This window comes from Pempheris klunzingeri, chromosome 8 (assembly GCF_042242105.1).
Source record: "Pempheris klunzingeri isolate RE-2024b chromosome 8, fPemKlu1.hap1, whole genome shotgun sequence".
NCBI classification, from domain to species: Eukaryota; Metazoa; Chordata; class Actinopteri; order Acropomatiformes; family Pempheridae; genus Pempheris; species Pempheris klunzingeri.
The window spans coordinates 26,885,401-26,905,240 of NC_092019.1; the positions used below are offsets into that span (position 1 = coordinate 26,885,401).

The window sequence follows — 19,840 nt, forward strand, 5'->3', positions numbered from 1 at the left end:
TCATGAAAGCCAGTTTCATCAGGGCATTTGATGGTTTTTGCAACAGCACTCGAGGAAACATTCAAAGTTCTTGAAATCTTTCGGATTGTCTGGCCTTCATGTCTTAAATTAATGATGGACTGTTGTTTCTTTTTACTTTTAATTGAGTGATTCTTGCTGTAATATGGATTACATCAGTAATACGGCTATTCTCTGTATAGAACTGTGTACCAACCCTACGTCTGCATAACACAACTGGTCTCAAACACATTAAGAAGGCAAGAAATTCCACAAATGAACTATTGACAAAGCACACGTGTTAATTGAAAACCATTCCAGGTGACTACCTCATGAAGCTGATCGAGAGAATGCCAAGAGTATGAAAATCTAAAATATAAAACCTTTTCTGGTTTGTTCAACACTTGTTGACTACATATTTCCATGTGTTCCTTCATAGTTTTGACGTCTTTAATATTAATCTACGATGTAGAAAATAATAAACATAAAGATGAAACATTGAATGAGAAGGTGTGTACAAATTTTTGGCTGCTATTGAATATGTCATCATCACCTCAGGAGGGAGTTTGAGGACATTATCATATGCACAACTTTCTCTGGGCCCATTAGGTACATTTTACTCATTAGCTGCTGCAAGCCTTGCAGACGTAAGCCCCTCCCTCTGAGGCGTGACATTTCTTCTTGCACACCAACAGCTGCTTCAACTGAGACCGAATTCCAACTCTATGTTGGTGGTACAGAGGTTTATGATGTCGCCTTTTATTAACTGTGTCTCAGCAACCTAAAACCACTTACCAATGTGACAGAGGTCTATCCTCTCTGACTTCCAACACACAGTTTATGACCCCCTGTTGAATTTCTCTCTGTTGTGTTTTGATAGTGGGGGTGGACTAATTGCTCACAGTTAGCTAGTTGATTCGAGTGAAGAGGCACAGGCAGCTCCAGTATAAGGAACCTAACAACACTAATAAATGATTTCTATAGCTAAGCTCAAAAACTATCAATTGATAGTTATAGGACCAATGGTCTTGCCTTGACCAGGATAAAAAACTTCTATTACATATTACACAAAGACACTGCTGATACAGAGGAATCAGCATTCACAGATAACTGTTTTAACAGAGTCTTTTGTGTACATATAGGAACCCCTCAGTCAGTAAGATGCTGATAAAGACTTTTAATAGCATTTATTTTAAGCATTTATGCATGCAAGCATAGGTGCCTAGATATAGTTTAAAGTGAGGAGATGAGAGATGGACATGGGGAAGTATAGCAGAAACATTTTCATTTGATTAACACAATCCTGCCATTTCCTACAATATAGACTCTTCAGTTATGACCAATAAAGCTGCTCTTTCAATATACAGTTGCACTTAAAATTATTCAACCACCATTGCAAATTAGGTGTATTGGTACAATGTGTTCAAACAAGGACAATTGAAATAGCTCAGCATAACTAATATTACAGGTGGTATCTCCAAATTCAGCACAAAATGTAACTTTTGATGACTTCTGCTGTCTCAAAATTATTCAACCCCTCAGATGTATCAAGGTGTGCTTGAGACAGAACACATCAAATACGTGGACTGGCCTGGGGTTTGTTCACAGTGACGTTTGGTTGCATGTTAGAAATATGGGTAAATCAAGAGAAGCTTGTTTGTGCAAGCTGCCTTCGCTTCCAACGGGACAGTGATCCCAAGCATACCTCAAAGTCCCCCAAGGCTTCATAAAAAGTCCTCGAACATACTAGAGTGGCCGTCACAGTCGCTTGATTTGAATCCCAAAGGAAATCTCTGGTGGGGTTTGAAGAAGGCGGTTATAGCACGTAAACCCAAGAACTAAAGCTCTGCTCTGCTAAGTACTAAAGATGTCAACAAGGGGTTGAATAATTTTGAGATTGCAGTAGTCAGTAAAAGTGGAATATTGTGTTGAATTTGGTGACACCACCTGTAATATTACTGTGCTAAGCTATTTCAATTGTTCTTGTTTGACTTGTCCATTGAACACAGCTGAATGTTTCTAAATTTTGCCAATACACCAAATTTGCAGTGGGGGTTGAATAATATTTAGTGCAATTGTAAGGCTCAAGTTATACTTCGCTTATACTCCGATTAAATGTTATCTCAAATTGACATTATGCAGATATTTCACAGTTTGCAAAGACAAAGCTACTTAACTAATCTGGACATATTTCCACTCAAAACCAAGCTCAAGTTATGTTTGTGACCTAATTCGACATCATGTGCATTAATTAACAATAAGCTTGGAAAGTAGCCCTGAACCTGAAAAAGACTCAAAACCCTAAAAAAGTGACTGGAAACCCAATAAAAGTACACCCCAGAGAATACTAGCCAAATCTTAACTCATCATACACATGGTGTGTGTGTGTGTGTGTGTAAAACTTATCAACATTGCCTCTTTACATCAAGATTGGAGTCAAAAGTCTGTCTCCAAGTAAAGTTTTTTGGCCCATTCACTCACCACAACCATGTCTCATTCTATGACTTTGTCGGACTTTAAACTACGTCACCAGATACCCTCAAGTCTTTCTAGCAGAAAGCCCTGAAGGCAAACTTCTTCTATGCTCAGTGATTAAAAACCAACCACACAGATTCAGGGCGCAGTAACATAGCTGAAGGTCGGCAGGTCAATCCCTGGCTTCTATAAGTCAGCATGTCGAAGTGTCCTTGGGCAAGACACTGAACCCAAAGCTCCTGCAGTATAGCCTCAGTGTGTGAAAGAATAGTCTCCTCCAACTTAGATGATGAATGATGTGTAAATGAGTGAATGAGAGTGTAATGTAAACAGCACTTTGAGTAGTTGAAATGACTAGAAAGGGGCTATACAAATACAGACCATTTATATAGTTAGCTAGCGTATCTTATGTAGTTCTCTGGTGATTTGTTTGGACCACAGTAATAGAGTTCTGACTGGGCCTGAACCCTCCAGTGTGAAGCTAGTGCTAATGAGAGAGACGACTTCCTGTGATTTCCCGAGATATAAAGGCTGTTTTGTTTCTGGCAAGCGCTTAAAAACGCTGAATTTCAACCACAGGGTACTTTAGCATCATGTCCTGCCTCGTGCAGTGCGGTTGTGTGCTACATAGAGCTGTATGTTATTCTCCAACATTTCAATGTTATTAGCCAACAGAGATCAGCCACTGGCTTCCCAGACCTCTTCTGCTCTGCAGTGACAGTACCACTGAGAGGGACTTCTGGCTTAGCTGTCATTGCTACATCTTTTCCAGATAAAATGCAATGTGAAAGCGATATTAGGCTGCACTGTGGTGGGGAGATGTTATTGGTGAGAGTGAGTGGTCAGTCTTAAATATCCTCCAATTGGGTAATTTCTAATAAATTACAGTATATTTTAAGCTTTTAATAATTTTGGATATGCTCTGGAAGGACAAGAGTGAGTGGTCTGAACCATCCATGGGGCACCTTTAGGGTTATTCAGTCTCATGGGATTAATAGATTTTCATCTCACTATTGGAAAGAAAGTGATCGCAGCATTTTCTGTACAGAATTACTGCACATTAAAAACATGAACCTTAGCTACGCTTCTAAAAAGGGCACGTCGTGTTTTAAGTAGTACCAAGATAGCACCATGGGTGCCGAAGGGCAGCTGTTCAGGTATGACCATGGCCACTGTCCAGTCATCCAACACCTGACTTTCTAGCTAAAGCTCACTTGCTGGAAAACAGAGCAAGTGGGTATCATTTTAATAAATCATGCAACAGACTAAACTACAGAAAATGTGAGGTCACATCCTCATCCATCTTTGCTGGTTGCATCAAAATACATTGTGGGACAATTGTCTGGACACATTTTAGTCAGCTACCCAAGCATCCTGGATTAATTCAGTCAGTGCCACTTACAGTACTACAATGGAAGTGTTTTGGACCCAAATGCAGCACACAGGAAGTCAAAAAAAAATTTGTTACACTTGGCAAGCAAGTGAATGCAGTTCAGAGTAGCAACCTGGTTCAGAGTCTGTTTGGAGGACACCCCAGGATTCCAGCTGGTGAAGCCGGATCGGTGAGCCGGGCAGCGGAGCAAGGAAGGAGAGCTCACACTCAGGACAGTTCAGTGGGAGCTGGTGGTACCATGAAAACTGCAGCAGGAGTAGTGTTCAGTGAAGCAGCGGGTCTGGAATCAGGTGAACACTGGGCGAGGCAGGAGGGAGCAGGCAGAGGGAGTGTCGGAACCAGACAGAGGATCAGAAAGCCAGTCTGGGGAATCAAAGCAGCCAAAAGCCAGGGAGCCACAAGTAGACAGGATCCAGGAGGAACAGGAACAAAACTCAAGGTCAGAGACAGAAAGCTGAGTTGATTTGCAGGACAGAGACAAGGCAGGTTGGTCAGAGACGGGCTGTGTCAGCAAAAAGCAATCAGTCCAAGAACAAGTGCTGGAGAGTCTTGCATCAAGGAGCAACAAACAGTATGGCAGTGAGTGAGTGGTGAAGGTTTAAATACTGGCTTAATGAGTGATCGGGAGCAGGTGAGTGGAACAGGTGGTGGGAGTTGTCTGATTGGTGGAAGAAGAGACAGAAGACAGCTTGTGACGGCAGCAAAGAAATCCCCTGCAGCTCAAAAGACACTTCTACAGATCTGCCTCATAAAAGAGAAGTCTGTAAAACTAGTCACAAGATGCCTCAAACTGCAAACAAGGCCAATTATTACACTTTGAGTTATGAGTTTAAATCTATGAAGGTTTTAGAATTGGGAAACCTCAGAGTTTAAAAAGGGATTTCTGTACATGTGGCATCATCCCAGTGTTAAGTCTTTGGGTCAGCAGGGGGCCATACAATGGAGATAGAAACCTAGAAGCTAGAAAAAAAATTCTCATTCAAATGAAATTATATTCATTGATATGGATATCTAGTTCTTATAATACATACATGTATTTGGACAACACTTTGCTACATATCATTTTAGATCTACACTCCAGGGGATGTCATTAATTACCTCTGGAATGTAGAAGTAATTTACTGTCTGATAAAAGCAAGTCTGACATTTATCATGACACGTGTCTACCCCTGTAACTTTTACCTGCATGCAGTATTTCAGCCAATCGTTGTTTAATATATGACACTGTGACAAAATCTGCAACAATGTGGCAGGACAGTCCCCCTCAGCAGCCTCCTGACCACAGCTGACCACACATATACTCTATATATACATAGTTTCTAAGGAAAAGATATAATGATTCAGCTGTGGCTGGCCTTAGTTTTACAGGGCTACTTTACACACTGTCAGGGAGCTGGAGGTTGCAACATGAAAGGGTCATTATTGCCTTGGCTGTGCAAGACACCTGCTGTGGGCAAACATTTGACCTTGAAGACAGGAGGAAACAATTTAAGCTAAAACTGTTTCATTTTGAGTGCGTTTGTGAGGCTTAAGGCAGGCTAAATACTCAATTTTAGGTCTTTTTTGCTAAATCTAGGCCAAGAAAGGATTTTTACCTGTTCCAATTTTAGTTTCCAAACCTCAGTTCTCTGTAACGACCAGAACAGGTGGCAGCCATATTATTCAGCTGTATCCATGAGCTGAGCAATAACAGATTCAAAGCGTGGGAATACATAAATGAAAACATTTGCTGTGAAATTATAACATTGTGATCCTGAGCTGTACGGAATTCAGCCATGACTGCTTTTGCAGATGTATTGGCATGAAGTCCACATGTGCACATATGTCTCCTCACACGCATATGCTGATAATATTGGGTGTTTGTTTAATAATTTCAACATTTCAGTTACCATAGAGACCTTTACTGCAAAATCTGCAAATTTTTTAAAACATAGCATTAAGCTGTGGGTATTTTATTGGGAGATTTCTTTCAGTTTGTTTGTTGATATAGTGCAGTGACTATTTCTGTGCAAATTTCCCCTAACTCAGATTTATTACCTGATGCAACTGTTTGCTGCTTCAGAATCAGTTTTACCATTTGAGAATGGAAACAGGGACTAAGTAATGGTCTGTGGGGTTGAAATAATGGGACTGACTTGTGGGAAAACTATTTGACCTACTTTTGCGTATTTCTCACATCTATAAGACATGTAAGTTCAGTTAATTCAGAGTCAATCAGCCAAGTGTCTAAAAACACTGGAAGTTGTTTCTATTATAATAACCACAACCAACTACCACGAATGGTCATCTCAACATTTTGGCAAAAATATTCAAATCGTAATCTTTCCTAAAGTTGTTTGAACAATCTGATTTCAGTACATCTCTAACGCCCCGTGGATGCATTGACAGTTGGCTATTTTGATATTTAATGGCTACTCAGTCCACCCAGCACATTTGTGCTTTACTGCCTTACTGATTTTCTATTTCATAGGGACAGTATAAACTGCATATATAACTGTATAATTAGTTTTGTTTTTCATATCTAAAAACGTGCAAAGGAGATGGAAATACTTTCTCTGCTCTAAATAGTATCTGTAGGTGTTCCCTTCAGGTTCCATCCAGTGCCAATAACTTGCAGCCTGTATGTAGCCTGAGAGGCAAAATCGAGAGCTAAAAAAGCCCTGAAAGCACCCAGTACAGCACTTGCTGCTTTCTGTTAAGCTCATTGCTTTGAGTGCAAAGTAATATTTGAAGGCAACTCAAATGAGATATTTTTACTAACTCGGAAGGTTAGTCGGACGGAAAGAGGCCACTGTTTGGAGATATTTTAGAATGATAATCAACTTGAAACAATTAAAGTGAGGAGGACGAACATAATATTTTAAAAAGTGGCAATTAGGTCATTTGGCTGCAGTGAGAATATGAGAAGGAAAAATCAGCTCATGAAACAACAATCAGCATGATATAAGGCAAATGTTCTCAAAGTTGAGGAATAATGAAGCCTTGACAGTGACGGTGAATCAGACAACAGACCAGCTTCTAGAGGTGATTTATGGAAAAGGAAACCAGACAAATTGTTAAGTTATGGCCACAAAGCAGATGAAGACGAATGAAAGTAATAAAGAGTGCAGTAGATAGGAGGAGACGGCTACAGACACACAGCAGCCAAGAGGAAATGAAGAAACAGCAAGAGGACGGGGGACAGGAAGAGGGGAAGAGAGGTGTCAGGAGCAAGCGAATAAAAGCAAAGTCTGGGAATAAGACAAGAGACTGCAAGTGAGGAAAAGAAAAGGATCTACAGTGAGGGAATATGAGCTCCAGACGCCTCCGCCCAACTGCTCACCTGCCAATAGCAAATTGAAAACAACTCCACACATAATCCCTGGGAACTAAAAATACCCAGAGCTTTGAAGGCCCATCCACCATGGCCTGTCAGTCTCAGTAGGCCCAATTCCCAGCAACAGACAAACAACACCATGTACACAACACCAATTCATGTTCTTTAGGCATGAAGGTCATGCACATCCACCAAATCAGGATTTCAGTGTTTTCAAACTGTTCAAAGCTAAATGGTCTGAATTTGTAGAGCTCCTTTCTGGTCATTCCAACTACTCAAAGCACTTTTACATTATATCCTCATTCACACAACATTCATTCAGGAGGAATCTAAGTTGGGGGAGACTATTATTACTATCACACACTGAAGCTATGCTTCAAGAGTTGAGGCACTGAACCACACTGAAGTTGGGGCCTGGGATCGAACATCTGACCTTCCGATTGAGGGACGACCCACTCTATCTGTGAGCCACAGCTGCCCCCCCCCTCCACCCCCTCACACCCCTCCCCCTTCAGCTGTCTTCAAAATAGTTTTAATATCACCAGGTCAAGTCAGCAACAGGAATCAGAGCAAAACTGAATCTTTCTTCATGAATGAAGTGTTTATTGTCTATGCTATTGACTAATCTTCTATTGTCTGAGATTATCATATGTTTTGAATAAGGGCATTCCTAGTATGTACAGACAGAGTAAATAAAATAAAACATCTCTCTGATTAATATCTATTAAATGTGAAAGTTTGGTGTTCATTTGGACTGAATTTAAACTTGGCCTCCTCCTACATGATGAAAGCTGTCGAATGCTTGCTGGGATGGCTCGTTTCCACTGTTGCATGGTATTGTATTGTATGGCAACAGGACAATTAGAGAGCATGAGAGAGACCCACAGTGTGGTGTTTGCACATGCAGAGTGGCAATAAGGCAGATACATGTAGCCTCATACTTCAGTGAATGACACACAATGTCGTGATCACAGCTCCAGCAGCCTCTGCTCAAACAGCCTGTTGTATAACCTGAGGCAGAGCACCGGCACAGCCACAAACACTGTCCCAACTCCCATCCAGCCTGTGAACTCAGGCCACGAACCAAACATCCACCTCCCCTCCCTCTGCAGTCCTGGTAAGACTATCATCTTACGCAGGGCTTGTGCCGTTGTTGTAAACAATATTGAAAGTGCTGGAGGAGAATTTGTTATTCTTTTAACTCTCTCACTCAATCGTTCTCTTTCTCTCCCCTTCTGTTATGCAATGCTGCTTGGCCACAGTGGCTGAGCAGTTCAAATGGCAGCAGTGTCCAGGTCTTGCGTAAGTGAACAGAAAGCAGGCTCTCAACAACAACTCTGTGGTGAAGTCCTACACTCAGGCAATTACCCAGTCTCACAGTTTTCTGCTCTCCCTGCAGCTGCCTTCTCCCTCTCTGAGCACTCCATCACAGGAAAAGAGGATTTCAGCTGGATATGGCGGATCCCAATTAAGAACGGACACAAAAACAACATGCCTGGGCTGCAGTGAATACTGGCAGATAGCAGTCAAAAGTGATGGGCAGTCACCATGCAGTCTGTTCGCAGTAACGCAGCAATAACGCCATGACTGCAAGTTCTATAACTGCCCAGAAACCTACATTACTGCTCATAGTGGCAATAACATAAGACTCTCAGTTCCACTCTGCTTGGATATGATGGATTTTGTATGTGTGAAAACACCTCTGAATAAATGCATACTGAAGGTTTCAGTGTGCTTACCAAATGTTGTAGCAATCTGACCAGTGGCGTTATACATATCTATTTTTTGACCAAAGTGTTTTTGTTATCAAATGGACCAGCTAAATACTTTTTGCGAATGTCTTACAGTGTCAGAAACCACCTTTCAATCACACCCACTTCCCACAGTGATTGGCCGGCTGTGTGGAGATGTGAAATTAGGCGGGCTTTGAACTTGAGCTCTGAAGTTTTTTTACTCTTCACATAACTACTGTCATCACCTTTTTATGTGAACAAGCATCCAGCAGGGACGGTCCCAAAGTGTGCACTCTTATCCTTATTTGTATGATTGTAGAGGACTTGTGGGTGTACAAACCTCATGACTTTGACACTGGGTCACAGTCTTTATCCCATGTGTTATTGTAGGTTTAGGCTACTAAAATGCTTGGTTACGGTTGTAGACAGACGGCAATATTATTCAAATACTGAAAATGTAAATGGATCCTTGTTAGTTAGTGTTGACTTTTTAAATATTTTATCAAATTTACCATGTTTTTCTTTCCAGAACCAAGTGAGCTGTCTAACTGAAGATGTGGATTTTGTAGGGAAAAGCAATTTCAAGTAGGCAGTGATGATTTTGCAGAAATGTTCAGAATGAACTGTTTGCATTGGAAGTGGACAACATACACTGCATAACTGCAACTAATGTAACCCTTGGTATTACACATACAAACTGACAGCAGTAATGCACACAGGTGACAAACAGTGATGTAACCATCAATATTGCACACAAGTGACAAGAGTAATTGGAACATTCAATACATTTATGATCACTACCTTACTCTGATGACTTGCACTGAATGGAGTCAAATATCCCTTCTTATCATGTTCCCCGTCCCAGAGTATCCCTTCTTTAGTAGATATAAATTGGAAGACTAACTAGGTCACTTCGCGCGCTGGAGTTTTGCAGTAGCTAGCGCGTTTGAAGTAGAATTTTTCAGCATTTCCTGGTATGGGTATGGCCCATCATACAAACGTTATTCTGCTTCCTTGCATCATCTAAATATGTAACTTTATCTAAGAGTTTTAGTGTTTTTTCAGTTAAATGTGGCTAAAGGTATGAAATCCTAGTTTCAGTCTCTGACATCCTTGCTCTAAGTTTCTCTGCAGTGTTTTTTAGACCAGTTTTCATATTGCTCACATCTGCTGCAATCCCTAGAAAGAGACCTTTGATGCTGGCAAGTTCAGATTTTGTGTCGTCAGGCGTTGCAGGTCTGCTGTCTTGTGTGTCCATCTTGTTCTCCTTTGGATTCTTTTCTAGTATCTAGTAGTTTTTTTAGTCTAGTATGTTTCCATGGTCAAAGTGTATTGTGCTTTGGATGCTCACACATAGTTCTCAGTAAATTACTGGGATAACCTTTCAGGCACTAATTTTCATTATTCACACACATGGCTACATTCAGAAACATTTCCGTCTTGCGCCTTTTTACAAGACATGTAGTCTTTATTGATTGCAGTTTCAAATACGTCATCAGTGGAGTCTTGTAATTGGTTTGCTCCACATGAAGGCGTTTTTTGTCAGACAGACATTAACCCTTTATTGGCTTCATTCACAACACAGCATAAGCAACCAGCATTCTTCCCTAACTTGTTACTAGGTCTTGAGGTGGAAAATTGATGGTACAGAGTATCCATACCTGCTCTCATTCCCACAAGATCCCATGCAGGAAATGCTCATAAACATTTGGGGGATAGATAGGGGCTTGAAGCTATTTTAACGAAGTTTTATTCAGTTTTATCGCTATAGCATGGGGGGTAGGGTAGCTCATCTGAACAGAGCAAAAGGCTACGCAGCCATGTTGGTCTCTCGCTTCACCGAAAGTCCATGTGGGATTTGTTATGAGAGTAATGTATGTGTGGACACAGGAAAGAATATGATATCCATCCGTCATGTTTTTAATTGGATGACTCATCATGTGAGAAAATGTTTAAAATTTAGGTTGGAGGAGTCTGTCGCTGAAGGAGTTCTCCAATGCTGTCAGTGTGTCCTTCATGGGGTGGGAGTTGTTCCCTCTCATGGCCTCTCTCCCACCACCTCCACTGGGTCGAGGGGGCGACCCAGGACAGAGCTGGCCTTCTTGATGAGCTTGTCTCTTCCTGTCAACAGCTGTGATGCTGCTCCCCCAGCAGGCCACTCCATATAACATGGCTGATGCCACAACAGAGTCATAGAAGGTCTTAAGGAGCCCCCCCTGCACTCCAAAAGACCTGAGCCTCCTGAGCAGTTAAAGTCTGCTCTGCCCTTTCTTATGAAGTGCATTTGAGTGGTCAGTCCAGTCCAGTTTTTTGTTTAGGTGAACACCCAGGTATTTATAAGATGTCACCATCTGGATGTCCATTCGATGGATGCTTACTGGTGCTAGGGGGGCATGTGTGCGCCTGCAGAAATCCACCACCAGGTCTTTGGTTTTCCCCGCGTTGATCCGGAGGTGGTTCCTCTGGCACCAGTCCACAAAGTCCTACGTTAGCTCTCTGTACTCCCTGTCAGCTCCGTCGGTGATGAGACCAACGATGGCAGAATCATCAGAGAACTTTTGCAGGTGGCAGGTATGTGAGTTGTAGGAGAAGTCTGCTGTGTGGAGGGTGAAGAGGAACAGAGACAAGACTGTTCCCTGTGGGGCCCCCATACTGCAACCAAACCATGTCAAACACAGTCCCGTGTCCCTACATACTGTGGATGGTTGGCGAGGTAATCCAAAATCCAGGATGTGAGGTGATGGTCCACACCGGTGTTCTCCAGCTTGTCCCTCAGAAATGCTGGCTGTATTGTGCTGAAGGCACTGTAGAAATCAAGGAATAAGATCCTAACTCCTCCAGATGAGAGAGAGCTCGGTGTAGGAGTAGGATGACTGCGTCTTCCACCCCGATGCCAGGCTGGTAGGCAAACTGAAGTGGGTCCATCCCAGAGTTCACCAGCGGGTGGAGATGAGCAAGTACTAGCCACCGACCTGTAACTGCCAATGTCCCCGGGGTGCGGAGTCTTGGGGACAGGTACCACACAGGATGTTCTCCATAGCTGTGGTACCGTCCCCAGCTTGAAGCTCAAGCTAAAGATTTGAAGAGCGCAGACCTCTCCAAAGAAAGTGTAGTAAGTAATTTTTGTTCATTCTACCTTAGTGCACTACTGTAGTGTGCAGGCTAACAATCCTGGAGCTTCATCACCACTTGTGCCCGACTTACAGTTAAGAAGTTTCCTTTGTGTCTGCACTCCTTTAGCTAAAAAGCTAAAGCCAAATTAAACAGGTATCGTTGCTTCATCAATGTCTGCAAAATGGTGCCATATTCCACTTCTTTGTCAAGAAGCCATAGAAGGCACTTCTTTAGAAGAGCACTTGTACTTTGAGCCAGTCTTTCGTTCTGTCTCTATGAAAGCTGCAGCATGCATATGAGAGGTGGACACGCTCATGAGGTATGTGCATTTCGAGCAAAAATACTCTGGTTGTCGCTGTGAACTATTACATTATTCTGCTTAAGACTGCCATAGCAATGAAAAATCAGAGACTGTTTATGCCCACATCTTTAAAGGAAGGAAAGGAAAGGAAAATAGATTTTTAAAACAAGATGATAATCACATAAACTATTCAGTTTTTCATAATATAAAGACTATTCAAACATTTGAAAATCATGGCCCATCCCTAACGCCCACTCGGCCTGCAGGGGGTGGAAGTAAAGTACTGCACACAATCACAGTATAATTCAAACACTCTCATTCTTCAAGTATCAGTAGTAAGAGTATAGTGGCAGGGTATCATGACAACTGTCTAGTATCCCCATACTGTGCAACATAAATCATCTTGTTGTCCAATTTAATGATTCCAAGTAAGCCGTCATTATAAGTATAAGTATACCGTAAGTATTTGAAGTCTCTGTATATATACAGAGTTTGATTGGTTTGTTTGGTCATGTGCACAAGTGGCATATGGGTCAGTGATTTCAACATTAGTTTCATTTTCTAAGTGTATGATATATACCACTGTAGGTGCACTGATAGGAATGATGAAAACCTCTCTGTATTTTCATTTATCAGTAAGGTCTGGACCTCCACCCAGTGCTGAATCATGTCTAATGTCCATGTGTGTTTACGTTCATGTGTTTGGCTGTTTTCACAACCCTCCCTTCACAAACCAACAGCCACCACACGACTGGGTTTATTTAGAGAGGTGCAGGGGAGATTAACCAGAGGTTTCACTTGGACTAGCAAAGCATCATCCATCACACACAGGCTCAACAACATGCACACAGCACACTGCACACACAAACACAACTGTTAGCAGGGCAAATAACAAAGACCTACATGCCCAGACCTACACTTCCACTTCAAAACATGGACACACACACACACACACACACACACACACACACACACACACACACACACACACACACACACACACACACACACACACACACACACACACACACACTTTTCTTCTCCACAGTCTTTCAAAAATTCATAGAGAACCAGAATAGAACCAGCAGGGCCCTCTGGTCTCTCAGAGGGCTTATATCAAAACCTAACTTTGTGAAAAATTGAACACAAAGGTGATCCCTCCCATTTTTGCTATTACAACTAAAAGAAGCAACATGGGGCGATATCAAAAATGGCAATGGAGATCTTACCTCTGCGATCTGTTACTGATACAATAATCATTTCCTCCAGCTAGTGAACCTAAGGGAAGCTAACAATAGTAGGGACTGCTACAACTGAGGAGAGAGTGGCCATTGTTGCTCACTTTAGTTAGTTAGTGACACAAATGGGATGACCAGTGTCATGCAGAAAGCAAAGACATATGAAATTTCCTTTAAATCAATTCTGAAAGACAGCGGTAGATGTAAGGGTCACCACTAATGTCATGGGTGTGAGATGGAACAGTCATATATTTCACCACTGACTTGATAGAGAGACATGCTGGCTACAAGTTGAACCCCACCAATCACAGTTCACTGTCATAACTTGATCACATGTTGATTGCAAAGGAGATGCCAGGGCCCTACTTCCCTGTTTCACCTGATAGTGCCAACAGCTCCTATTTCTCTTCCCCATGTCACGCTATGAACACTGTGAACAACAGAGCTCTCTGTGCTATTATTAGACAACATCTCATTGTGTCCGCTTTCCGTCTTCAGCTATATGGTGAGGCTGTGACACACCACGTAGAATAAAGCTTGAATGAATACTTTTGCTCCTTACGTCACATTGGGGCATCTGTCAGCTTTGGCCTTATTTGCGCTGATATTGTGTAGTCTGATCCCACCATAAGTGAGACAGTGGCATCAGATTTCTGCTAAGCTACAGGCTACGATTCTTCTGGAAAGTAAACTTTACATGACTTTTCAGTCAACCTTTACGCTATAACGTAATAAGATTGGACAGCTTCATTTTGTGTGTGTTGATTCCGAAGATAGCGCTGCTGTTAGTGTGCTGTGTGGTGATCATGTACTGCTTATTTAAATCAAAGGTGGGATGAGGATGTGATGTAGACCCTTAAGAGTTGAGGATGTATTGATTGTTTTGACAAATGCAATAAGAATTCAGTGGAACCCTTTAAGTACAGTATACTGCACAACACTGTGGCTTAAAACTAGATTTAATTGGTGCTGGGACTGACACTGGCCTTCTCAGACGTGACTGATACTGATAGAAATACAGTTTGTTAATGTCATTATTAGATTCAGTGTTTCAAGGTACAATCAGGTACAATCATTCAGTAACACTGTCGACCATCGAGTCATTTTTAGTGCCACAGCAATCCCTAGCCCAGTGCTACTTCACATGCAAATTAGTCACACACAGAACAGTATACAGATTGTATATTTGAGAAAAGGTGCACTGGCATCAGATCAGTCATCAGAAGTAGCAGCTAGCCTGAGTTGAGGTCCTAGAATTAGCATTAAAGGGAAAAAGTCAGATCACTGCATCCCTCTGAAGTTATACATTCCAAGACATGTTTTTTTTCTTTGAGTGGAAGTCAGACAGAGTCCAGTGCTCACAGTGTGCCACTACAATTGCAGACACATGCCATAAACTCTCCATACAAGCTGGGCTACTCCTTTCAGCCTTTCTGTTTCCTATTTCAAAAGTCCTGCAGACTCTATAAAGACCTGATCTGAATGAGCCAAACAAGACATTCTTGTTTACAGTCTTAACACCACAGGAATGTCTTTTCATACTGCTAATACCTGAACCATCCAAGAGATAACCAATTCTTTTCATTGTTAAAACACATCCTTTCTCTTCATTGGCTTCAGTGAGTATTTACACCAACATCTCACATGCCATGTTTTTAACAGGAATTTGAAAACACAATAAAAAAACGGGTTCAAAGTGTGTAATGAATTTGTCAGCTGATGACAAGCTAATTGCTGCCTTTGATCTCAGCTCACTAAATAAAGACAGACAGCAAAATGTGGTCCACATTTGCTTTATGAATAAGCAGTAAATGTGTGTGTTCAGGGCACTTCCGAAGCAAACAGCAGTGTAAATCAGACGCCACAACTCATTAAAGTGGCTGTGAAAAGGTTTTCTCAGTGACTGAGGGCACCAGTTGGAGCGGGCCGAGCCGTGCAGAGCAGCCTTGAGGACAGATGTGCTTCAACTAAATCTCTGCTACTCTGTTAACACATGCTGCACAAAACCACAACCTTTATCTTCTCTGTTGACTATGAAATATAGCAAAGAATATGACACAAAAGAAGATGAGGCGCAGAGGTATGCAACCCGAACCAAAAGATCTCATCCCCTCCCTTCAGGGCTCTCTCCAAAGCCACTCCCCCCCCCGAGCACATGAACGTACAACTCCACCCACGATAGTGATGAGAAGACTGCCACCACGACAGCAATGGTAATGTTACACAACCACTGACTGACAACCTCTCTCAGCTTTTCAGTCTAACAAATGCACAACTAATAAAGCGATCACGTAAACAAAAGCAAAGCAGCAGAAACACACCTGAAGCCCATCGCTGATGCTCTCTCAGCTCAGAGGCCGTGCTTCATGCAGGTCCATGGGTGTATGGTTAGCTCACTAAATGACGGGGTGTGCTTCTTGCTGAGTAACTCAAGACGGTCTGTCACTGAGATGCAGCTCAAATTTTAGCTGCACTTTCTCTGCCTGGACTAGCTTGCTAGTTTTAGCCTTGTGGAAGACTAGATATTTCATTTGTTCCGAATGACATGATTGAAGTGGCTTCTTACAGGCTTGTGACAGCCAGGGAGGCCAAAGAGGAGAAGCACACACAGCATGAAGTCTTTATTTGACATAGCACTGTGACACTGTCGTATCTTCTCTGATGATGATGATATGCAGTTGATGAAAGGAAACTTCCGCTGACAACGACTTAGTGAATAAAATAGGTTTATTGCAAAAAGGTCAGTTGTCTAACAGGCACCATGGAGGCCTGGGAAAACGTTCAGCCAATTCTAAGAACAGACAGTGTAACCCCCGGCCGAAGCTGCTGTCTCTCTGTCCTCGTCTTCCTCGAGCCACCTCTCTGGTCACTTCTTTATACCCCCTTTGACCATCCATCCCAACATCTGGTTTTCATCCATATAACAGTTCTATTCTTTGTTTTAGGGGTACAAGGATATATTAGAAGGACACCATCCCCCAGTATCTAGTAAGGGGGAGCAAAGGTCAGATCTCCACTGCCCAGGTCAAGCAATTCCCAGTCTCTCTGTCTCCAGATAATCGATCACAGATCCAAAACAGAGAAACACTGACCACTACCAACATCATATGCCCTAAAGGCACATACCAAACACTACATTCATATTTATACTCACTAAAGGCACATATCAGACACTACAACACCACACCTGTCAGCACCCTTCTCTTCACCACACCTACCGACCTCCTTATATTCTTCTCTTTCCTTAATCTACTAGTCAGCACAAACCATTTGCCAGATTACTTCATAAAACCACGACCAAAAATGGAAATGCTCTGTATCTGTACGGCTCCTTTCTAGTCAGTTCAACCACTCAAAGCCCTTTTACATCACATCCTCATTCACACATCTTTCATTCAGGAGGACTCTAAGCTGGAGGAGACTGTTCTTTCACACACATTCACACACTGAAGCTTCAGGAGCAGGTCGGGGTTCAGTGTTGTCACATGCTGACTCAGAGGAGCTGGGGATCAAACCCCCAACCTGGACAACCCCCTCTACCCCTGAGCCACAGCTGCCCTAAATATAAATAAATATCTTACATAGCTACTATGAGTTCATATCTTAAAGAACTCATAGTACCATACTACCCCACTAGCCTGTCTGTGCTTTTCTCATCCCTCAGGTTCCTGTGGATCCTGGTCCTGGTTCTCCTGCTGTGGTTCTCAGGTTCCTGTGGATCCTGGTCCTCCTGCTGTGGTTCCCAGGTTCCTGTGGATCCTGGTCCTGGTTCTCCTGCTGTGGTTCTCAGGTTCCTGTGGATCCTGGTCCTGGTTCTCCTGCTGTGGTTCTCTGGTTCCTGTGGATCCTGGTCCTGGTTCTCCTGCTGTGGTTCTCTGGCTTCATGAATCACTGTTGCGAATTGTCGGCCGCCACTTTTTACTAATATTAGTCGTGTTATTATTCATATATGAACTATTGTCATGTTTTTCACGGTCGCTCATTATTAGTCATATTGTTGTTATTATTATGGGTGTTGTTGTGGGTCTCTCTTAATTAAAGAGTTTGTTCTAGACCTGCTCTTTATGGAAAGCGTCTTGAGATAACACTTTGAACTGATGCAAAATAAAGATTGATAACTGCCGATAACTAATGACATTTAAAAAACACAACTGAGCTGTACTCTCCCACGTCCCACTTGTCCCCCCCCCCCAGAACTAATAAAAGGAGTGCACACCTCTGAGGAATTCTTTTGCTCCAACACCCTGGAAGGAGAACAGCTCGAGGTAACTGTGTGCATTACAATTTCATACATACAAATTTCATACAAATTTCAATTTGCCTTTCCACTTGGCTTCCAATTCACTTCACCTAACAAATCCTGCCACTTGTCATGGACGCTGCTGGAGCTTCCGGCTCCTGAACCCCACCCTCTGCTTATCTGCCAGTCAGCACTAGCCACTTTGTTTTTTACTTATTTCTCTGCCTAGTTGTCTGGGTTTATGGTTTTGATTTCTAGAATGGACAGCACATTTCTCTGCCTTTACCCTTCAATAAAGCCTTTGTGTTGCCTCTGTCCAGTGATTCTGAGTTTGGGTGAGCAGGTGAACGTTGAGGCAGGAAAGCCCAGCATTCCTGCAGTGAAACACTTGTATCCAGCGAAATGCAACCCAATAAAAAAATCAATAAATAAATACATTCATTGAAATACCATATTTTTTATATTTACCACACTACAATTAAATGTTCATCTGTGATCCAGTAACAGTCACACACAAGCACCAGATTCTTTTTCTTTTTCTGTCAAAGCATTTCATTTATTGATTGCTGTTGGGCTTTTATGAGATTTGGACATGTAGAATAATACATGATTCTAAAATAAAGTTGCATATCCTGCCTTAAACAGAAAGTGGGGTCCTAGCATGGATTCTGCCGTTAAGAACAAGTCGTGTAGGAACCACACAACCAAGAAATGGTTGGATGTGCAAAGCCTTTTGCCAAAAACAACAATTATAATCATCATCATCATTCAGCGAATCCTAAATCATATACCGCAGATACGCAATATAACGTGACATCATCATCAAAAATACAACTGAACAGAATGTTGATATGCAGGAGACAGGGTTCCAAAATATCAGTACATGACACTAAATTACTGCGTTAATGAAAATAGTTTTAAAACGTAAATATGAATAGAAACCAAGACGTGTGGAGACACTGTTGTCAGCTGGAGGGCAAACATGCCCACTCAGCTCCATCACAGCCACGCAAACAGAAGAACAGGGTCTTCTTTCCACCCACCCAAAGCCCGGCAACTGAGCTTCTCTCCTACTGGAATTTTCCATGGAGTGAGTGGCAGGCAGGGTATACTTTCAGTGCCTCACAGTGAGACCTGGGACAGTGTCTCCAACACTGTGCACATACACCCCCTCACTCCTCCATACCCTCCTCACTACAGACTTTCTGTAAGGCTTCCAGGGTCGTTGTGCCCCACATTGCAGCTTCTGAGCACTTCCTGGCTGATAGCCTGTGTGTGTGTGTGTGTGTGTGAGAGAGAGAGAGAGAGAGAGAGAGATTTCACAGTAACTCACACGTCTAGTAAAAGACGTAGCTGATGGGTTAACTGTTTGAGATGTGAGGACCTGGCCAGTGTCACCAGTTCACATGAATGTGAATCCATTCTTTCATCTCTGCCTGTTGACTCAGTATTATTTATACGCTGTAAATGCTTTCCTGACTGCACTTGGCACCAGGCCTGATCTATTCATATTTAAGGTATTTACACAAGAGGCAGGGCCTCTTGTGCAAAATGCACCTTGGGGCATACAAAATGTCATGCTAATTTATTTTTGCTTCAGTTCCTCCACCGTTCAGTTCAACAATGTTAAAAATGGAGCAGGCAAGCTTACATGTCAGTGTCACTGCATCCTGGTGATAATAATACCCACATTAGACTGAAGTTGTTCCTAGTCAACAATACAGGACTCTAAAAGTCCTCCCCTATGACCTCAGAGACACGTTCTACTTGACAGTAGAAGATGTGGAACTAAAGTTAAATAAACCAAGCTGATGAAAGACACGGTGACACAAGGTACACATGTTGAAATGGATTTCAATGACAAATCTTGGATCACTGTGGTTTGTGTCTAACTGCCCACAATACCTTGTACAACAACAACTTGTTTGTGCTCGTCATCACGGTCAGGATGCCACCCTTCTGATGTCAGCATCAATACTACATTTGGGAAATCTGAAGACAACATCATCACATTATGTTTAGTTCACTCCACA

General features: G+C 42.3%; 1 protein-coding gene and 1 long non-coding RNA gene across 4 annotated transcripts in view; one reads left to right on the plus strand and one right to left on the minus strand.

Annotated features, from left to right (window-relative positions):
* tgfb2 (transforming growth factor, beta 2) overlaps positions 1-19,840 on the minus strand; it is a 66,296-nt gene that overhangs the window by 44,059 nt on the left and 2,397 nt on the right. The window lies entirely within an intron of this gene.
* On the plus strand, positions 8,244-8,655 carry LOC139204646 (uncharacterized). Its single transcript, XR_011584439.1, has 3 exons — positions 8,244-8,298; positions 8,444-8,483; positions 8,581-8,655. It is a non-coding gene; the product is annotated as an uncharacterized lncRNA (long non-coding RNA).